The sequence below is a fragment of the Sphaeramia orbicularis genome, chromosome 18 (assembly GCF_902148855.1).
Source record: "Sphaeramia orbicularis chromosome 18, fSphaOr1.1, whole genome shotgun sequence".
Lineage (NCBI taxonomy): Eukaryota > Metazoa > Chordata > Actinopteri > Kurtiformes > Apogonidae > Sphaeramia > Sphaeramia orbicularis.
In genome coordinates, this window is record NC_043974.1 from 14,799,618 (window position 1) to 14,819,968 (window position 20,351).

General features: G+C 36.9%; 1 non-coding gene across 1 annotated transcript; it reads right to left on the minus strand.

Moving 5' to 3' along the window:
* Positions 1-16,770: 16,770 nt before the first annotated feature.
* trnav-uac (transfer RNA valine (anticodon UAC)) lies at positions 16,771-16,843 on the minus strand. Its single transcript has one exon. It is a non-coding gene; the product is annotated as a tRNA-Val (tRNA).
* Between the last annotated feature and the right edge of the window lie 3,508 nt (positions 16,844-20,351).

Consider the following 20,351-nt stretch of genomic DNA (forward strand, 5'->3'; position numbering starts at 1 on the left):
CTCTGATAATATCCAGAAAGGCTTAAACAGCAGTAAACAGCCTCTGTCTGAGCTCCTGCCTTTAAACCACAGCTTAGTAAGAGGGGCAGAAAGCTCTTTTCATGGGAAAATCAGAAGTGGCTCCACCTAATTTAGGATTCGAACATAGATTTCAGTGGCACAAAGCATAAAAAATCCATTACTGTTCTTAGACTGCGCTCTTCTTTCATGCTTTCGTGGTTGGCATTGCTCACCACTACGCCCTTTTATATACATCAGGGGTCTCAAACATGCGGACCAGGGGCCAAATGGTTCCAGTCTGGAATAACAGCATAAAAACCTACAAAAAATAATGACTCCATATTTTCTTCTTGCTTTTTGATGTGAGAAAAATAATATTACACTATGCCTATAAATAATACAAACGTCAATTTTTTTTCTGTTTTAGTGCAAAAAATAACATTAAATTATGAAAATACTTACATTTACAAACTATCCTGAAACAATAAAATGTGAATAACCTGATCAAATATGAACAACCTGAAATGTCTAAAGAAAATTCAGCACAATTTTTAACAATTTTCTGCCTGTTACTAAGTGTTTCTAGATCTGATCCATAATGCACATGTAGAAATGATAAGTTAAAACAAAATGGGAAATAGAGGGAGGACTGGATCTGACAGAAGAAGAGTGGATAAGAGTCTGGGAATATCAATGGAAGTGTAGTAGTTCACAGAGTCGGAAAGAGTTTGGCGGGAAAAGCTTGATTAGATATTTCATTACACCACATCAAAAGTCCCACTATAGAGATAACGCCCCAATTTGCTGGAAAAAATGTGGTAATACAAATGCAAATCATTATCATCTCTTCTGGAATTGTTCAGTTATTGAAAATTACTGGAAGGAAATACATAAGGAAACACAAGAAATTATCGGGAGCCACTTATCCTTTGAATGTAAATCTTTATTTTTTGGACTTATACCAGAAGGATGGCCAAAGAGAGACAAATATTTATTTAATATCCTGCTAATAGCGGCCAAAAAGCCATCCGGCCATCACAAGAAAATGGCTTTCATCAGAAAGCCCAACGCTGAGCATGTGGATGGACATTACAGTGGACATATAGAAGATGGAGAGACTTACTGCAGAGGTGAACTATAAGAAGGACTTGTTTCATACACGGTGGAAGAAATGGATGGAATACATCATGCCACGCAGACCGGACTTTGATGCTTTTAGTTTTGTATAGAATATTAGATATAGTAAATGTAATAACTGCAATTCACTCCCTACTTGTTTATGTTCTGTTTGTTTCATTGTTAAAAAAAAAAAAGGGACATTTCGACTAATATAATGTTGATGACATTTAAAATGAATATCTTTGTCAAAATTGATGCAGAATGTCACTAAAAAAGTGAATAAAAAAAAAAAAAAAATGATATGTTGAGGCATTTTATTGTTAAAATTGCACTTATTTTTCTTACGTTTTTTTAATTTAAATTTCAGTTTTTTCAGGTTATTCATATTTTTTTTGGATGGTTTATAAAAGTAAGTATTTTCATGATTTATTTATTTATTTATTTATTTATTTATTTTTGCAGTAAAACAAAGACAAAAATTTGTAGTTGTTATTATTTATAGGTTATTATGTTATTATTTTACTGGTCCGGCCCACTGGAGATCAAATCGGGCTGAATATGGCCTCTGAAAGAAAATGAGTTTGAGACCCCTGACATACAGGGTTCCTACAGGTTTCTACAAGTTACATTTAAAGGCGAAGACACACCAAACTGATTTTCAGCGATCGGACGTCATCGGGCAGTCTGGTGAGGTCAGTGACATGAGTCTGTTTGGTGTGTTTCATGCAATCGGTCGTCGTTAATGCCATCGCCAGTTTTTTCAGCCAATTCAACATGTGTAATCGGCCACTACCAGATCAACGGGTATTAAACAGTTTAGATCAGTAGATGGTTTTGGTCACTGGGGGCTGTTTGGGTCTTTATGGGTTACCAAACAACCCAAAAAACTTCAACATTCAGAACAACAAGAGAGAGTGTCTCATCAAATTCCTTTAACTGATTATTAGGGAATAAAAGTCATTTAGTTAGTATTAGGAAAAGACTGTGGTTTAGTTTAACCCATAAAGACCCAATACTACTTTTGTGGCAGTTCCCAAATCATTTTTTTCTCTCTATTTAACTTTTTTGAAGTTATTTATCATTATTTATTACAACATTATCCTTTGCATTTTTTGTTTTTTCTGTTTAAATTAGGTATTTTCCTGTATTTAATCAGCTGATCATGTTAATGTTCGTTAAAGCTCAGAGTAAATTCAAAGGTTATTAAATCAGAAACAAGAGAAAACTGAAGCAAAAGTGACATTTTCAACAAATATATCAATAATTGAGCATAAAACAAGTGTGTCCATCCACTGTCATTGATCCAACTCCATGGGTTTTACTGGTGAATGAATGTTGTAGAAGATGACAGTGTTTCCGTGTTCACTATGGAGCCTCTGAATGTCCAAATGGGTCATATCTGATGACCATGAAAAGATGATAATCTGTATTTTACACCAATTATTTACATGTATTGATAGGATTAGTGGATCAACAGGTATTAAACAGTTTAGATCAGTAGCTGGTTTTGGTCACCGGGGGCTGTTTGAGTCTTTATGGGTTAATGTCGAGGTATTGTTTGTTGTCTGTTTTATTCTTTGTTGAGGTTGTTTTATTTTGCTTTTGGGTCATTCTATATGAAATCAGCAGATTTTAAGAAAATTTCCCACCTGACCCTCTCAGATTTTAGCCAAAAACGTCCATATTTAATTTGAACATTTAACATAGAAGGATTTATAGAAGCAAATTGTGCTTGGTGTCAAAATTTACAAGTAAAAGACACCATGTGAAAGTGCAGGAATTGCCCTAAATTTTGACACCAAGCACCACTTGCTTCTATAAATCCTTCTATATTCAATGTTCAAATTAAATATGAACGTTTTGGGGCAATTCCTGTACTTTCACATGGTGTCTTTTATTTTGTGATCCTACCTATCCCACAAGCTGATATTGACCTTTGAATCCGAAGGTCGGACAGATATTTTTGATTTTCAGCTGTTCATATATCATACATAACATAACATAGGACCTTCATTTTACACAGATCCATTCCCTAAGTAGCCAAGATATAGCACATAAAATATCTAATGAATATGATGATTAGTTTTTGTGTAATGAGTGTCCAAATGTAGCATTTTAGAAGTTCACGATGGATAAAATCTCAACTTTGTCATTCTCTGTAACATGCAATTATACATTTTAAGTAAATATTTTCACATTTCTTGGGACTATAGATTCCTGTCAAATGATTCTGAAAATTTCAGACCTCTAGCTCTTGTTGTTCAGAAGTTATAGAAGCCTGAAAATAGACGAAAATTTCAAGTCTTAATTTTGGTCGCAATTTTAGGGTCCCCCCTACCTACTACAAATGGTCATAACTTTGGAACTATTTACAATTCAGCCTTGAAATTTTGAATTTTTTCCATCATACAGGGTGGGGAAGCAAAATTTACAATATTTTGAGGCAGGGATTGAAAGACAGTGTATGACCAATTAGTTTATTGAAAGTCATGAGAATTTATTTGCCACAAGAAAATGTACATAATAGAAAATGTTTTTATTCTATGTGTCCTCCTTCTTTCTCAATAACTGCCTTCACACGCTTCCTGAAACTTGCGCAAGTGTTCCTCAAATATTCGGGTGACAACTTCTCCCATTCTTCTTTAATAGTATCTTCCAGACTTTCTCGTAATAGTTTTGCTCATAGTCATTCTCTTCTTTCCATTATAAACAGTCTTTATGGACACTCCAACTGTTTTTGAAATCTCCTTTGGTGTGACGAGTGCATTCAGCAAATCACACACTCTTTGACGTTTGCTTTCCTGATTACTCATATGGGCAAAAGTTTCTGAAAAGGTATGGATAATAGTGTTAGGTATGATTATGACATCAATATATGTTTGGTTTCAAAACAATTGACGTAGTGCCTGCTGAGAAAAAACAACTAAATGTTCATTGTAAATTTTGCTTCCCCACCCTGTAGAATGTTCTATAAGTATGTAAAAATTTAGAAAAATCAGAGAGGGTCAGGTGGGGACCACTTGAAATTAAATGGAATGACCCTTTTGTATATGGCTGTCACCTAAGTTACTGACTTTATATCTTTTCATATACAAAGACGTGTTGTATATATGTTACCTGTGCCAAAAAAACTCAATAAAATAAGTTGGGGAGCCAAAAAAACTGTGATATTTTCAGAGACAGTCGTCACACATTGACCATTTTACATCACTATCATCCCATTTGTAATGTAAAGTGAATGTGAAATTCCTGAATTTTCCCCACAGCGTCTCTGAATAGGTGCCTTTTTACTCTCAAAGTGCTATAAAAAAACAGGTCAATTTCCCCCAATCGACAAAAAGCGCCCATCAAAATTGGTGAAATGAAAGAACATTTTATTTGGAAATGCCAATTTTACCGCTCCCTGAAATTTATCACATTCAGCCGCTGAGTAGTTTTTTTTCAATCATCACAAAATGGCATACACTTTTGTCATCCGAAATGTTTTTGCAGACCAGTTTTTGCATCTCACTACTGACAAATCAAACCCATGACTTGTAAAAAGAAAAGTGCACATAAGGGTAAAGGCTGATATGGTAGAACACACACATGTTCATACATGTACTGTCCAGATGGAGCGCTGCAGGTATAATGTCATATTGTGTGTCTAAAATTTGTTCAACATAAAACAGAATGACATGCAGACATTTCCAACAGAATGTCTGATAAATAATAACTGCTACTGGCGGACTGTTTCTGTCACTGCTCCTCCCGCTAACATCAATCCATCAAGAAGCAACTTGAAATATTCAGAAGCGTTATATCACTTCACAGCTCAGAGAGGCTGCGCTCCATGTGCCGTTTTATGATAATGGCCAATGAGTTACACCGGCTGCAGTAAAACTCCTCATATGCCACAGGATGTAACAAAGTGCAGCTTTCAGACTCAAATGAAACACATATTTTGTGCGAGATGCAGTTTCAAGACAGACGTTTGATTTTATGAAACGACCACAGACTCCTTGTTTCATATCTTTTATAGATAGATAGATACGCTTTATTTCAGACTCATGGTCCACATTAACCCTTTCATGCGTAGTGGTCACTACAGTGGACAGCTATTCTACAGCTGTTCTCTTATCGTATTTTCAAGGATTTTATTATTTTAGTTCCATATCAACCAACACAGTACGTTTATGTATCATCCCATACACTGTAATTCATACCATTACTGTAACTTTACTGTTGATAAACCTGATCTGCAGAGACATGTTGGAGTGTAAATCAGGTGCTTGTTATTGTTGTTAGGCTGTCATTAACATTATTTTTTTTTTTTTTTTATGTTTTTTTTTTTTTTTTTTGCATATAATCCCCATAAAGTGAGTATGTTAAAATGTGACAAAACATCAGATTAACAACATTTAAAAAAAAAAAAATAAATAAATAAATATTTCATAGTTTTCACACAGTGTGTCGGTAAAAACATGTTTCTTTGCTTCAAAAATTAAACACCTGGTATCTAGCTGAGTAGACATTTTTACAACTCCATGAAAAATAGGTTCATAAAAAGCTATTTCAATTGCATTATTTTTTTCATGCCTAAAGAGGGATAAAAACACTCAACACTCACAAAATTAAGGTTCTCACAATTCATGCATGAAAGGGTTAAAAAGCAAAAAGATAAATACAAACACAATAATACAAAAAACAAAAAAACAAAAACAAAACTCTATACTTTCAAGAGGCAGTCATACTAGTGTTTCCAGAACAAACATGTGTAACATACAGCACTATATACAAGATTGGTCAGCAATAAAATTACAGTATTTTCTGAATGATTCAGGTGACGCATAAATTTAAACATCTGATTTCTCAACACAACATGAATGAATTTACATGATTATACATAAGACAAGGTTGAGTTGCATTTTAGTGGCATTAGGGGCAAAAATTCCAGTTCTTGGTTATGGACTGAAAATATGTCAGTTTAGGGTCAAATTTTCCTCAGGAATCTGAATCTGAAATCATTTATGCAAAATCTCTGCTTAAACTGGCTTCATCATTGACAGAGCAAATCTAACAAATTGGTGGGCAGTTTCAAAAACGAATATGAAAATGTGGTTGTAAAAAAAACTTGATCTCACTTTAGGACAGTAAATGGGCCTAAATAATCTAAACTAATTGTAGCCCATGTAGGTGGGCAGAATTGATTACATTTTTGAGGCTAGATATTGAAAAGTTGTTTTTTTTTTTTTTTTTTTACAATGGTATGTATTTTTTTCACAAACTAAAAACTGATGGGGGTGGGGTTAGTAAAAGTAATGATTTGACTTATCTAATATTAGAATATACTGAATTGTTGGGTAATGCTTTATTCACAACAGAAAAAGAAAGAGAATGGTGTAGAATACAGACAGATTTATGATAATATCAACTCTACATAAAGAATTATAAGTCCAATTCGTAGCCGGAAGCCAAAAAATTCAAACAAAATTGTCACGGGACGTCTTTTGAGGAACTGGCTGATATGACGTCATTGACTTTGAACTGAAATCACTGAAACTGATCCTCATTCTTAAGGCCAGACCATAAGCTCTGCTTCTAAAGTTAAATGGAAGCAAGTTCAATGAAGACTTTCAAGCAGCAACAGGATTAATATGGGTTTTCCAATTATTTGTCACTGAAAAAGGGTAATTTTCGCCCACTTTTCAGCAAACGTCATGCAAAAAGTCACACAAGGACAAGTCATACACATTTTTGGATGTTATATTCTGAAACTACACAATTTTTCCAATAAATTAAACACAAGATACTGCATGAAAGGTGTACATTCATTCCACAATAATGATACTCAAAGTTTCAGCCTTGTCTTATGTAGTGCTGAGTGTTGGAGACTACAATACTGCATTTACAGAAGATAAACGTGTGCATGAGGAAGGATTTTATTAATTTATTCATTTTCTGAACTGCTTAGTCCTGCATGTTGAAATATTCAAATGTCCAACTCTCTAGGAACCTCCTTGGAGGTGGTTGTTCTTCCACATACAGACGGGAATGTACAAACCATACTGCACAATGGAAGGAGGATGACAGTCGGGTCACTGGCCAACAGAAATATTTACCCATAATCCTGCAGGGTACATTCAGCGAGCCAGACCAGGAGTTTGGATTTGAAGTTTTGGTGTTAAGTTTGCGTATTTGCATAGCCTAAGCATCTTCCACTCTTCATACTGTCATTTTACTGTTGATTGCTGTTCTTTCTATTGTGAGAGTGTATTTGTATCGAGATGCAAATGGCTACATGTCAGCTATTCATACACAGATTCATACGATAAAGTTTGCCGACATATGCAAATGAGGTCTTCTCCTGGTCAAAGACACAGAGTGCAGAAACAATAGGTTCAAAACAAACAAGCAGCAAGCAGTAAATCTCAAAAACCACAATTAATTTCGGTTAATGAACTACTGCCCCAGTTTCTTTTAACTTTAAACCACCTCGGAACCAAAAATCTCCGGTTATCTGGACAAAAGGCTGCGTGTTCTAGAGATTTTTAGGCTCTGGACTACTCCACTTAGGCTGCTTACCAGAGGGGGGGGGTCATGTAATTTAAATTAACTCACCAGTTATGTTTCGGATGGAAGGATCAAACCAGGAGAAAAGAAGAACTCACCAAAAAGAAGGTTTGAGGTTTTAAAAAGTTAAAACAATAGCTTGATTTACTGCTTCAGGAAAAATGAGCAAAAGTTACAAAAAGTATCTAGCATCAAACACACATTTCGTCACAGAAAGAAAAAGCCCGCCAAAAAAAAGAGTTTCCTTTATTACTTTTTATAGTCTTTAGGGACTCTTGGAGACTCCCATTATTCAATGGCCTCATTCATCGTTTGCTTATTATTAGTTAATGGTAGTTACTGGGCAGAACATGTCAGTCACTCCATAAGCTAATTCTAAGAAAAGCACATGCTTTTGCATGTGCACAGCTCTTGTTTAACACCTGCACTATTAGGCTAGCATGTCTTGACCACAAAAATCCCCTTAGTTCATAATCTAGTTTTTCTGCTCGACTCTCTTTACCACAACTACTTTCTGAAGCTATAAAATTAGGTCTTTTAGGTAGAATCTAACCTTTTCTCTAAGTTCAGCACAGACAGGTGTGAGTTCAGTCAAAACCACACACGAATCAAACCTGACACTTCAGTATAGGGCTTTGCAATTAATCGAAATTCAATTACAATTTCGATTATTACACTCAACGATTACAAAAATTATGTAATCGAGAAAAAACGATGATTAATTTTGAGTTGTTTTAACTCACGCGCATGCAAGCTACCATGAGCTGCCCCACCCCCCTCTAAGCTACAGCTGCCAGCTAGCTGGCAGGTCCACGCCACCAGGACAGTTGTACCTAGCGGTCTTGGGAAATGGCAGGAGAATCACAGCAGAAGCGCTTAGTAAACAAAAAAAGGCAAGTCAAATTCAACTGTATGGAATCACTTTGGGTTTGATGAAGAAGACGAAAAGCAAAAACACACCACGTACAACAAGTGTTTTCGTAGTTGTGTCCACACCGACCAGTAACGCAACAAACTGTAATAGGCTGAGTACAAAGGCAGAACCCAAAAGCAAGACCACAAATGCCAAATAAGATTTAGTGTTTTTATTAAACACTTTCACAGAGGAAATAACTCTACACAGAGAATCTTTGACTTCAGAGAGGCCTCCGGTTCTGGGGGTAAACGTCTGGACTGCGGGTGGGATTGACAGACGGCCGACTCGGCCGAGTCGGGAAAACCCCCACGGAATCCCCACTAGGGACAGACAGAGGGTGGTCAATAGACAAGCCAGGTCATACACGGAAAGACAATCAATAAAGCAACGGTACATGGGGAACAGGCAAACTCACGGTGAATATCCAGGCGGAGGTCGACACACAGGTGAACGTTGGAGGCTGAGGTATAAAAGGGAGCAGGCAGAGACAAAGTCGGGTAACGAACCAGGTCGGGAACAGGCAGGCAGGAAAAGGTCAGGCTGAATCGATGGTCGAGGGACGAAAACGGGTCAAACACGGCATACAAACGAACAGGATCCAAGTAATGCTGGTAAGTGAACACAACGAGTTGTAGAGCACAAACTGGCAAAGGAACAGGGGAAAACACAGGGCTTAAATACACAAGAGGGTGGGAAGACAATGAGACACAGGTGGAGATAATCAGGGAGGAGTCAGGTAATCAGGTGAAAGGTAAACACAAAAGGAAGTAAAGACACCAGACAAGACACATGAGGGAAACTTAACAAAATAAAACAGGAAATGACAAACAAAACAGAAAAGACAGACAAAGTCCAAAAGCCGACATGACACAAACCTTTTTAACCATCTAAAGTTGAACCACCACGACCTTTATGATAATCTTATGAAAAACCAGAACACAAAAAAAGCAAAACTCCGTCTACAACTTCGTCCACAATGCAATCTTCAGTCTCCGAATCTCTTTATGCTGCAACTCCCTACTCATCAACATCGGAGAGAAAAGGAAACAGAATCCATTGGCCATTACCTGGTTAAAGGTATGTGTTCCATTAACACCACTGACAACAGGGGCTTCAGACAACTGGTGAATACACTGGACAAACGCGAGGTTTTGCCTTCAAGACATCATTTTACATGAGCTGCTACTACACTGAACATACTTGAATTTATAATTTGCACTTTACGTGAGGTTTTTTTATTGCTTCAGTTCTATGGCAAGTCTATTGCAGTTTAATTCCAGTGCACTATTTGTTTACAAAAGGAAACATACTTGAATTTACAGCATACTTATTTGGATTCAAAGATTTTTTTTTGTTTCATACAAAAGTGAACATTCTTTGTTTGAGTGTTTTAAAGCTTTTTTTATGTTTAAAGAGTATATTTTACTTTGTTTTGCAAGGAAAAAAAATAAACAACTTTAAGGTTAACAAATAATCGTTTTTAATAATCGGGATTTCAATTATTGCTAAAATAACTGTGATTATTGTTTTTTTCTATAATCGAGCAGCCCTACTTCAGTACCTCTAAAATAAAAAGAACATTACTATTATATAAGAATATCACTCTGAATATTACTTAGACTTGCAAAAATAAAAAGACTCTTCAAGCAAAACACCTTGTAATGTAAAGATTAAGCAGACAACTAATAACATTACATTTCCTCTTCTTCTCCATTTTGGTTCATGATGTATGATTTATGATGTTCATCCGACATTTTAGAACTAGTCAAAGTCACACATTCATCTCCCATTTAACGCGATCCGTACAACAACTCTTCATACTGTCATTTTATTTTATGGCATTTTACTGTTGATTACTGCTCTTTCCTTTGTGACAGCGTATTTGTATCGAGATGCAAATGGCTACATGTCAGCTATTCATACACAGATTCATACAAAAAAGTTTACAGACATATGCAAATGAGGTCTTCTCATAATCAAAGAAACAGAGGCAGCCACTGTGCAGAAACAATAGGTTCAAAATCCTTTATTCCATCTGCCATCCAGCTGGTTAATGACACTATTTAATTATTTATGCCTTTATTGTTGTATTTGTCTGTTGTCTACTTGATGACTGCTCTGCTAGCTGCAAAACAAATAGCCTTCAGGGATAATAAAGATACCATGAACCTTGAACCTTAGAGGTTCATCTTGATTTGATGATGTGGACAAATCACACATTGATTTATTGATCCACTTGTTTTGTTTATGTTCTCATCAAATCCCTCATACAGATTTATCACCAGTGAAGCGTGAACCGTAACCACTGAATCAGCGTTCGATCCAGTCACATGGTGTACGTGTCAAATAAAGCTACATGGGTCATGAGATTGAAACAAGCTTCGAGTCGAGTCACTTTAGCATCACTAGAGGAAAGGCTGCGTACATGAGAACCTGATGGTGACGGGTCGAAGGTGTGGTGGGCTGAGGGACAGTGAGCAGACCAGTCCAGTCCTGGTCCTCGAGGGCCAGTATCCTGCATGTTTTAGATGTTTCCCTCTTTCAACACACCTGATTCAAATGATAAGCTTATCCTCAAGCTCTGCAGAAGCCTCATAATGACCATCAGGTGTATTGGAAGAGGGAAACATCTAAAACATGCAGGATACCAGCCCTCGGGGACCAGGACTGGACACCCCCGGAGTAGACTCAAAAATAGAGGTACGAGATCAGAACATTTATGTACCTGTAAGTACATTTTTTAAGAATGTTTTCTCAAAAGTACAATATTGGTCTTTAGGAGGCCAGAATTGCACCTTTAGACTATGAAAAAGGGTCCAAAGTTAAGTAAAGTACAAACGTGTACTATAAGGTACCCTGCAGCGTTAAAAAATGTGTGTAGACCATGAGAATAGGCTATAGGCTAGGAGAACTGAACAGTAGGCCTAATTATAGTTCAAACATTAGGCTTAGCGCATTATTTATTATATATCATACTGTAATTACTCTATATTATATTTAATAATAATTTGTGTTTTAATTTAATAGCTCAATTAGCTCAACGATAATAGCCTAATAACACTGGGTTACAAAAAATTGTTTTTTGCAAGTTGTCTAGGTTTTTTCAACTGAATTAGGACCATTTTGCACCGCTAAATCCAAAAATAACATCTGTTTTTCTCAATCAGGTCAGGTTTTTTTGCTAATTTGATTTTGAAAAATTTGATCTTCTCACAAAATTGATTACATTTTTGTGACTTTATCAGTTGATTTTTTTTATATAGTTCTCACCCAAAATAGGTTTTAAGAGAAAAAAAATCATTTTCTAACAGGATGTATTTATTAAGTGTTACAAACTTTTCATTCATTACCTCCGCCAAGAAGGTTATGTTTTTGCCAGGGTTTGTTTGTTTGTTTGTTTGTCTGTCTGTTTGTCTGTCCCTTAGTGTGCAACATAACTCAAAAAGTTATGGACAGATTTGGATGAAATTTTCAGGGTTTGTTGGAAATGGGATAAGGAAGAAATGATTAAATTTTGGTGGTGATTGGGGGTGGGGGGGCCCACGGGGGGGCCACTGATCAGCCTTGGCGGAGGTCTGCGCTCTCCGAGTGCTTCTAGTTCATTTTCTGAACCCGCTTTATTGTCACTAGGGTCACTGGGGTCGCTTGGAGCCTATCCCAGCTACATAGGGGCGAAGGCGGGGTACACCCTGGACAAGTCGCCAGTTCATCGCAGGGCTGAACATATAGAGACAATCAATCACTCTCACATTCACACCTATGGGCAATTTAGATTAACCAATTAACCTATTAGTGCATGTCTTTGGATGGTGGGAGGAAACTGGAGTACCCGGAGAGAACCCACAAACTCCACACAGAAAGGTCCCACCCCCATCGACTGGTGTTGGAATCGAACTCACGACCTTCTTGCTGTGAGGCACGAGTGCTAACCACTGCACCACCGTGTCGCAGTGCTACATCACCGCAGATGTAGCAGAATACGTCAGGCTTATTTTTGGAAGATCTAGTCGAAGCCATTTCATTCACCTGTAATATTAAAAAAAAAAAAAAATCATAAATTGGCAAAAGTAAAATCTTCAGAACTCGTTTATTGCAAGAAATATGAAAGAATTTTGTATCATATGATGTGAAAATGCCCATAAATGTAAGCAAAAATGTTAAAAAGCCAATATGTAGCATAGTTCAGAAAGTTGACCTGACTGAGCAAAATTAATGTGATTTTTGGATTCAGCACACCAAAATTATCCTAAATCAGCTCAGAAAACTTAAACAATAAATTTGTTGTTGACCAGTGTAATTTCTTTAGCTTATTAGAACCTCTGATTATTGCCATAATCTCTTTTTTATCAAGTTTTCATTCACACCTCCATGTCTTGATGTCGTAGCTTGCCTATGCTGTTTTTTTTTTTTTTTCTCAATTAGGCCACCGGTTCGAACTTTAACCCTTTCATGCATACTGGTCACTACAGTGGACAATTATTCTACAGCTGTTCTCTTGTATATTTATGGATTTTGTTGTTTTAGTTCCATATCAGCCAACACAGTAGACACTTATGCACCATCCCATACACTACAATTAATAACATTACTGTAACTTTGCTGTTCTTGATAAACCTGATCTAACATGTTTGAGTGTAAATCAGTTCCTTGTTATTATTAGACTGTAATTAACAAAAACATTTTTTTTTTGTGTGTTTTTTTTCTTTTGCATATTATCTCCATGAGGTGAATAATGACTAGTATTAGAGTATGTAAACCCCCCTGTGTTAATAGCACCTGAACTTCACTCAGCCAGGGCCTGCAATGACTTTGCTTTGTTCTTTACAGAAAAAATTCAGCATTAGACAGGCCGTGAATTCCTCAACACCAGGTTCAGGATCTGTGCTGTCTGAAAACCATTTAAACACCCTTACACACTTTAATCCAATCAATGACAAAAATCTGGAGGACATTCTACACCAGCTGAGCTCTTCCTACTGCTGTCTAGATGTTTTACCCACAGATTTTTTCAAAAAAGTTTCACATGTCATGGCATCTGACCTGTTAGAGATTGTAAACGTGTCTCTAAGCTCAGGAGTCTTCCCACAGACCCTGAAAACAGCTGTTATTAAGCCGCTCCTAAAAAAGAACACACTAGAAAAGACCTCAATGAACAACTACAGGCCGATATCAAATCTTCCTTTTTTAGGTAAAATCATTGAAAAGGCTGTGTCCCAACAGCTGAATTACTTCTTAACAGTCAACAGCAGCTTTAATGTCTTTCAGTCAGGTTTTAGACCACATCACAGCACTGAGACAGCTCTGCTCAAAGTATTTAATGACATTCGCTTAAACACAGATCATGGCAGATCTTCAGTTTTAGTGTTACTGGACCTTAGTGCTGCATTCGACACAGTCAACCATGATATATTACTTGATCGACTGGAAAATTGGGTGGGACTATCTGGCACAGTTCTTGATTGGTTTGCATCCTACTTAAAGGGCAGGGATTATTTTGTGTCAATAGGTAACTTTAAATCTGAGCAGACCAAAATTACATGTGGAGTCCCCCAAGGCTCCATCCTGGGGCCCCTTCTGTTCAACATCTACATGCTTCCACTGGCTCAGATCATAGAAAAAAACAAAATAGATTACCATAACTATGCAGATGACACACAGCTCTACATTTCAATGTCCCCAGGTGACCATAGCCCCATACAAGCACTGGGTAAATGCATGGAGCAAATATCTGAATGGATGGGCCATAACTTTCTTCAGTTAAACAGAGAAAAAACTGAGGTAGTCATTTTTGGACCCAAGGAGGAACTTAAAATCTTAAAATCAGCATACAGCTCCAGTCACTTCAGTTAAAAACTTCAGACCAGGCCAGGAATTTGGGTGTTGTCATGGATTCAGACCTGAATTTTAAAAACCACATACAAACAATTACAAAGTCAGCTTACTATCACCTCAAGAACATTTCTAGGATTAAAGGACTGATGTCGCAGCAAGACCTTGAAAAACTTGTCCATGCCTTCATCTTTAGTCGAGTTGACTACTGTAACAGTATCTTCTCTGGTCTGCCTAAAAAGTCTATTCGACGCCTGCAACTGATCCAGAATGCTGCTGCTCGAGTCCTCACTAAGACCAAGAGAGTGGACCACATCAGCCCAGTTCTGAGGTCTCTGCACTGGCTCCCTGTCTCTCAGAGAATAGACTTCAAAATTCTCTTACTAGCATATAAAGCACAGAATGGTTTAGGCCCAAAATACATCAGAGACCTTCTAGTCCAGTATGAACCATCCAGACCACTCAGGTCATCTGGTGCAGGTCTGCTCTGTGTTCCCAAAGTCAGAACTAAACATGGAGAATCAGCGTTCAGTTTCTATGCTCTGTATATCTGGAACAAACTACCAGAAAATCTCAGGTCTGCTGAGAGTCTGAGTTCTTTTAAGTCCAGGTTAAAGACTCACCTGTTCACTGCTGCCTTTGACTAAAAGGATTTTGACTTTTTAAATTTTATATTCTCTTTGAAACTCTGCACTGCAACTTTTACTTTAATATGTGTGTGTTTTTATTTTTATTTTATTTTATTTTGATTTTATGTGTTGTTTTCTTACTCGCTGTTTTTAATCACCTTTTATATGTTTCTTTTATAATGTTTTAAATGTGTTTCTTTTTGTTTCTTTTATTTCAATGTCCTGTGTGAAGCACCTTGAATTGCCTTGTTGCTGAAATGTGCTATACAAATAAACTTGCCTTGCCTATGTTAAAATGTGAGAAAACATCAGATTAGCAGCATTAAAAAAGGTTCTTATTTCATAGTTTTCACACAGTATATCAGTAAATACATGTTTCTTTGCTTCAAAAATTAAACACATGGTGTCCAGCTGAGTGGACATTTTTGCAACTCCATGAAAAATAGCTTAATAAAAAAATGTATCACTTTTTTTTTTTAATGTCTACAGAGGAATAAAATCATTCAAAAAAAAAAAAGATCTTGATTAAGGTTCTTGTAATTCATGCATCCAAGGGTTAAACATCATGGCATTATCAACTAAATGAGAGTTTTCTTTCTATGTAAAGTACTTAAGGTACAAAAATGGACCATTTCGAAAGGGTACAGAAATGTCTCTCAAAAAAGTACACCCCCAGCAACAAGCATTGGTACCCTTTTAAGTACAAACTGGTACCTCTATTTTTGAGAGTGTAGACCATGACCCAAGAGTTGACCTAAACCAGGGGTCTCAAACTCATTTTCTTTCAGGGGCCACATTCAGCCCGATTTAATGTCCAGTGGGCCGGACCAGTAAAATAATAACATAATAACCGATAAATAATGACAACTCCAAATTTTTGTCTTTGTTTTTGTTCAAAACCCCCCCATTAAATTATGAAAATACTTACTTTTCTAAACTCTCCAAACAAAAAAGATGTGAATAACCTGAAAAAAAACTGAAATTTCTTAAGAAAAGTAAGTGCAATTTTAACAATATTCTGCCTCAACTTATCATTCATACATGTGCATTATGGATCAGATCTACAAAGACACTAAACACTGAGGAACAGAGAGGAAATAGTTAAAATTGTGCTGAATTTCTGTAGACATTTCAGGTTGTTCGTCTTTGTTCAGGTTATTCACATTTTACTGTCACAGCATAGTTTGTAAATGTAAACATTTTCATAATTTAATGTTTAATTTTTTTTATCCTAAAACAAAGACAAAAATTTGAAGTTGTCATTATTTATAGGTATAGTGTAATATTTTTTTCACATCAAACTAAGAAGAAAATTTGAGGTCATTCTTTTTTGTAGGTTATTCTGCTGTTATTATTTGACTGTAGATCATATTGGTCTGTATGTGGAACCTGAACTAAAATGAGTTCCACAGCCTTGACTGTGGAATTTTTACACTTTGCAAATTCATCCCAGGGGCCGGATTGGAACCTTTGGCGGGCCACATTTTGCCACATGTTTGAGACCCCTGAATTAAACAATACCTAGGTTTCAAAGTTCCTGGTTAGACGTGGACATTCAGGTGTCTCCACCCACCACAAATAGTGTTCCTGCTTAATTTCTTTCTTTCATTCATTAATTTTTTAGTCTGCTTTTTGTAGACTTGAGCAAAAGCAGGTTGTGGATGAAGACGGGGTATCGCTATTTATCATTTGGGCAGAACCTTCAGGAATTGAAGAAAAACTTTCTGGTTCCACTGGGGATCAAACCCAGGACTATCAGCTTGTAAAGCAGATGTGATAACCACTACACTATGGAACCATATTAATCTTTTTAATTGTATTCTACAGCATGGGTGAAAAGTATACGCATTAAAAACAGGTAATAAAATCCACATTCCTATGACAAATGTATTTAAACAAATGATACATGGGAAAATGAAAGTAAATCTTCCTATTTAAATGTAAGCACTGGTGGTGTCAACCAGTTTCCTCAAACGGCCAAGGATGGAATGAACAACCTTCAGAAGGACGTCCTCTGGGATATCACTGAGAACCTCCTGAATCTGTGAAAATACAGCCAGCATGAATGAAGACCGAAACAACCAAAACAGACAGAGCTCCTGCAAGGCGCAAAGAGAAACACACATCGACAGACACATGCACACATGATTTATGGGACCCTCCAGTGTCAGCTGTTCACCTGACTCCAGACCAGCAGGAAAAGGTGAAACGGATGTTGAGAAGAATGTGCTGCATTTTCAACAGATAATAATGATGTGGGATGTATTCTATCTCTGCAGCTGAAAATCAGATTGAGTGACAAACTTCGGTAAGGTGCACCTACACATCAGTGTCCAACCACTTCACAAGGAGGTGAAGGAGTACTTGGAGGACCGACTTAACAGAAGAAGGATTCAAAATTCCCGGTCCCCATACTTATCATCAATAGTCTGTGTGCATAAGAAGGATGTGAGTTTGTGTTTGTGCGTGGATTATCGAGAACTGAATCAAAAATCCATTCTGGACCACCACCCCATCCCTTGAATAGAATAGAATAGAATAGAATAGAATAGAATAGAATAGAATAGAATAGAATAGAGAATGTCTTTATTGTCATTGTACAGGTACAACGAAATTAAAAAGTGCAATCGTCCTAGGTGCCATAAAAAAAAGTATAAATAATGTATATAAAAGACTATAAAAACTAAAATATAAAAAGAAAACCCTGATGGCATAAATATCCAAAAAGCAGCATAAAAAAAAGAGTGTTATTAGAAGTATAAAAGAGACATAAAACATCATATTCAGCATTCCACACAATTAATTAATGTCCAGCAGTATTCAGTGCAGTTATGGCCCTGGGATAAAAACTGTTTATAAAAAGTTCAAAAAGTGGAAAACCAGGGTGCGTTGCATCCCTGATAATATTCCGCGCCCTCCTGAGACAGTGTGAACTGTAGAGGACCTCCAGGAAAGGAAGGGGGCAGCCGGGGATCTTCTGGGCTATGGTGAGGACCCTTTGGAGCACCTTCCTGTTCGCTGCTGTACAGCTCCAGTACCACACACAGACACAGTAAGTTAGTTTGAGAGAGATGAGTTTGTAGAGTTGAATAAAAGCAGGTTGTGGATGAAGATGGGGTATCAGGTACGTCTATTACCGTACTTTCCGGACTATAAGCCTCTACTTTTTTCTCGCTGAACCCTGCGGTTTATACAGCGATGAAGCTCGAGTATAGATTTATACAGGCTAACGGCCTCCAGGGGGTGCTCTAGCAGGAAGCGCAAAAGTGAGACAGACAGGTGGAAGGGGTGATGAAGAGGAGAAGTTTAAGATGAACTTTGAACAATCATTTTACATGTCATGCACAAACCCTCATCATGGAAAACACACGAAGACATGCATATTTTGCAGCTTTTAAGTTAAAACCAATCGATGTGTCTGTCCAAGAAGGAAATAGAGCTGCTGCACGGAAGTGCCATTGAGCAACAATGGAAGAGAGACGTAGAAGGAGTGTGACGGAGCCTTTGAGGCTGTTCAACTCCAACACTGAAGAAGAGGACTGCAGTGTTGTTTTTTTTTTTTTTTTTTTTTTAATTTTCTTTTGGTTTTCGAATTTTCATTTTACAAATGAAGAAAGAGAACAATGGAACAAACAAATGTGACAATTACTGCCCCCCTCCCTCCCTCGCTCACTCGAAAAAAAAAAAAAGGCTCCTGCTCTTACTTTTTGTTCAAAAGGACACATGGCATGACACAATAAGACCAGTTAAATTACAATTGCACCTACAGGGTGGGGAAGCAAAATTTACAATATTTTGAGGCAGGGATTGAAAGACAGTGTATGACCAATTAGTTTATTGAAAGTCATGAGAATTTATTTGCCACAAGAAAATTGACATAATAGAAAATGTTTTTATTCTATGTGTCCTCCTTCTTTCTCAATAACTGCCTTCACGCGCTTCCTGAAACTTGTGCAAGTGTTCCTCAAATATTCGGGTGACAACTTCTCCCATTCTTCTTTAATAGTATCTTCCAGACTTTCTCGTAATAGTTTTGCTCATAGTCATTCTCTTCTTTCCATTATAAACAGTCTTTATGGACACTCCAACTATTTTTGAAATCTCTTTTGGTGTGACGAGTGCATTCAGCAAATCACACACACTTTGACGTTTGCTTTCCTGATTACTCATATGGGCAAAAGTTTCTGAAAAGGTATGGATAATAGTGTTAGGTATGATTATGACATCAATATATGTTTGGTTTCAAAACAATTGACGTAGTGTCTGCTGAGAAAAAACAACTAAATGTTCATTGTAAATTTTGCTTCCCCACCCTGTACATAGTCTAAGTAAGGTTGCCAAATTCTGACAGAAGTTTTATATGACTCTTAGGTTATATGTTATTTTTTCTAAAGGGACACAACTGTTCATCTCTGTGTACCATTTGGTTAAAGGAATGGGAGAATCAGACTTCCATGTAACAGCAATAATTTTTCCAGCCACTGCCAAGGCTATTTCAAGGAAGTGTGTTTGATATTTGTTAAGTGGTTCATTAATCTTCATTAAATTTCCAATTAGACAAATTTCAGGATCCAGGGGTATTAAACTCTTGGTAACATTAGACAAAATATCACACAAGCCCAGCCAAAAATCTCTGACTTTCACACATGACCAAGTACAATGTAAGAATGAGCCAATTTCTACTGCACATCAGAAACATACATGAGAGAGTTCAGGTTTAGACCTATGGATTTTTTCTGGAGTCATATATAACTGATGCAGAAAGTTGTAATAGATAAGCCTATATCTTGAGTCTCATTGCTCATAGAAACCACTGCAGTCTCATCTCAAGACTGCAGTGGTTTCAATGAGCAGAAGGAGGATGAAGATAGCGATCAATGACTTTTCTGGGTTTTTGAACCAGCCGTGTTCCTGCCGTGTTACAGGCACTGTTTGGAAAGAAGCAGTGAAGGTATGGAAAGAAATATTTAAATAATCTTTCTGTTCACCATCTTTCTGTGTAAATATCTCATGTCACAATGTGGACACCTGCGGCTTATAGTCAGGAGCGACTTATATTCCGGTGCGCCTTATAGCCCGGAAAGTACAGTAATCCTTTGGGTAAAACCGGCAGGAATTTGAGGAAAATCTTCCTGGTTTCACTGAGGCTAGAACCCAGGACCTTCTGCGTGTACTACAGACGTGATAACCACTGCACTATGGAACCATGTTCAGCTATTTTATTGTATTCTACAGGGTGGGTGAAAAGTAACTACGCACTAAAAATAGATAATAAAGTCCACATTCCTATTACAAGTGTATTTAAA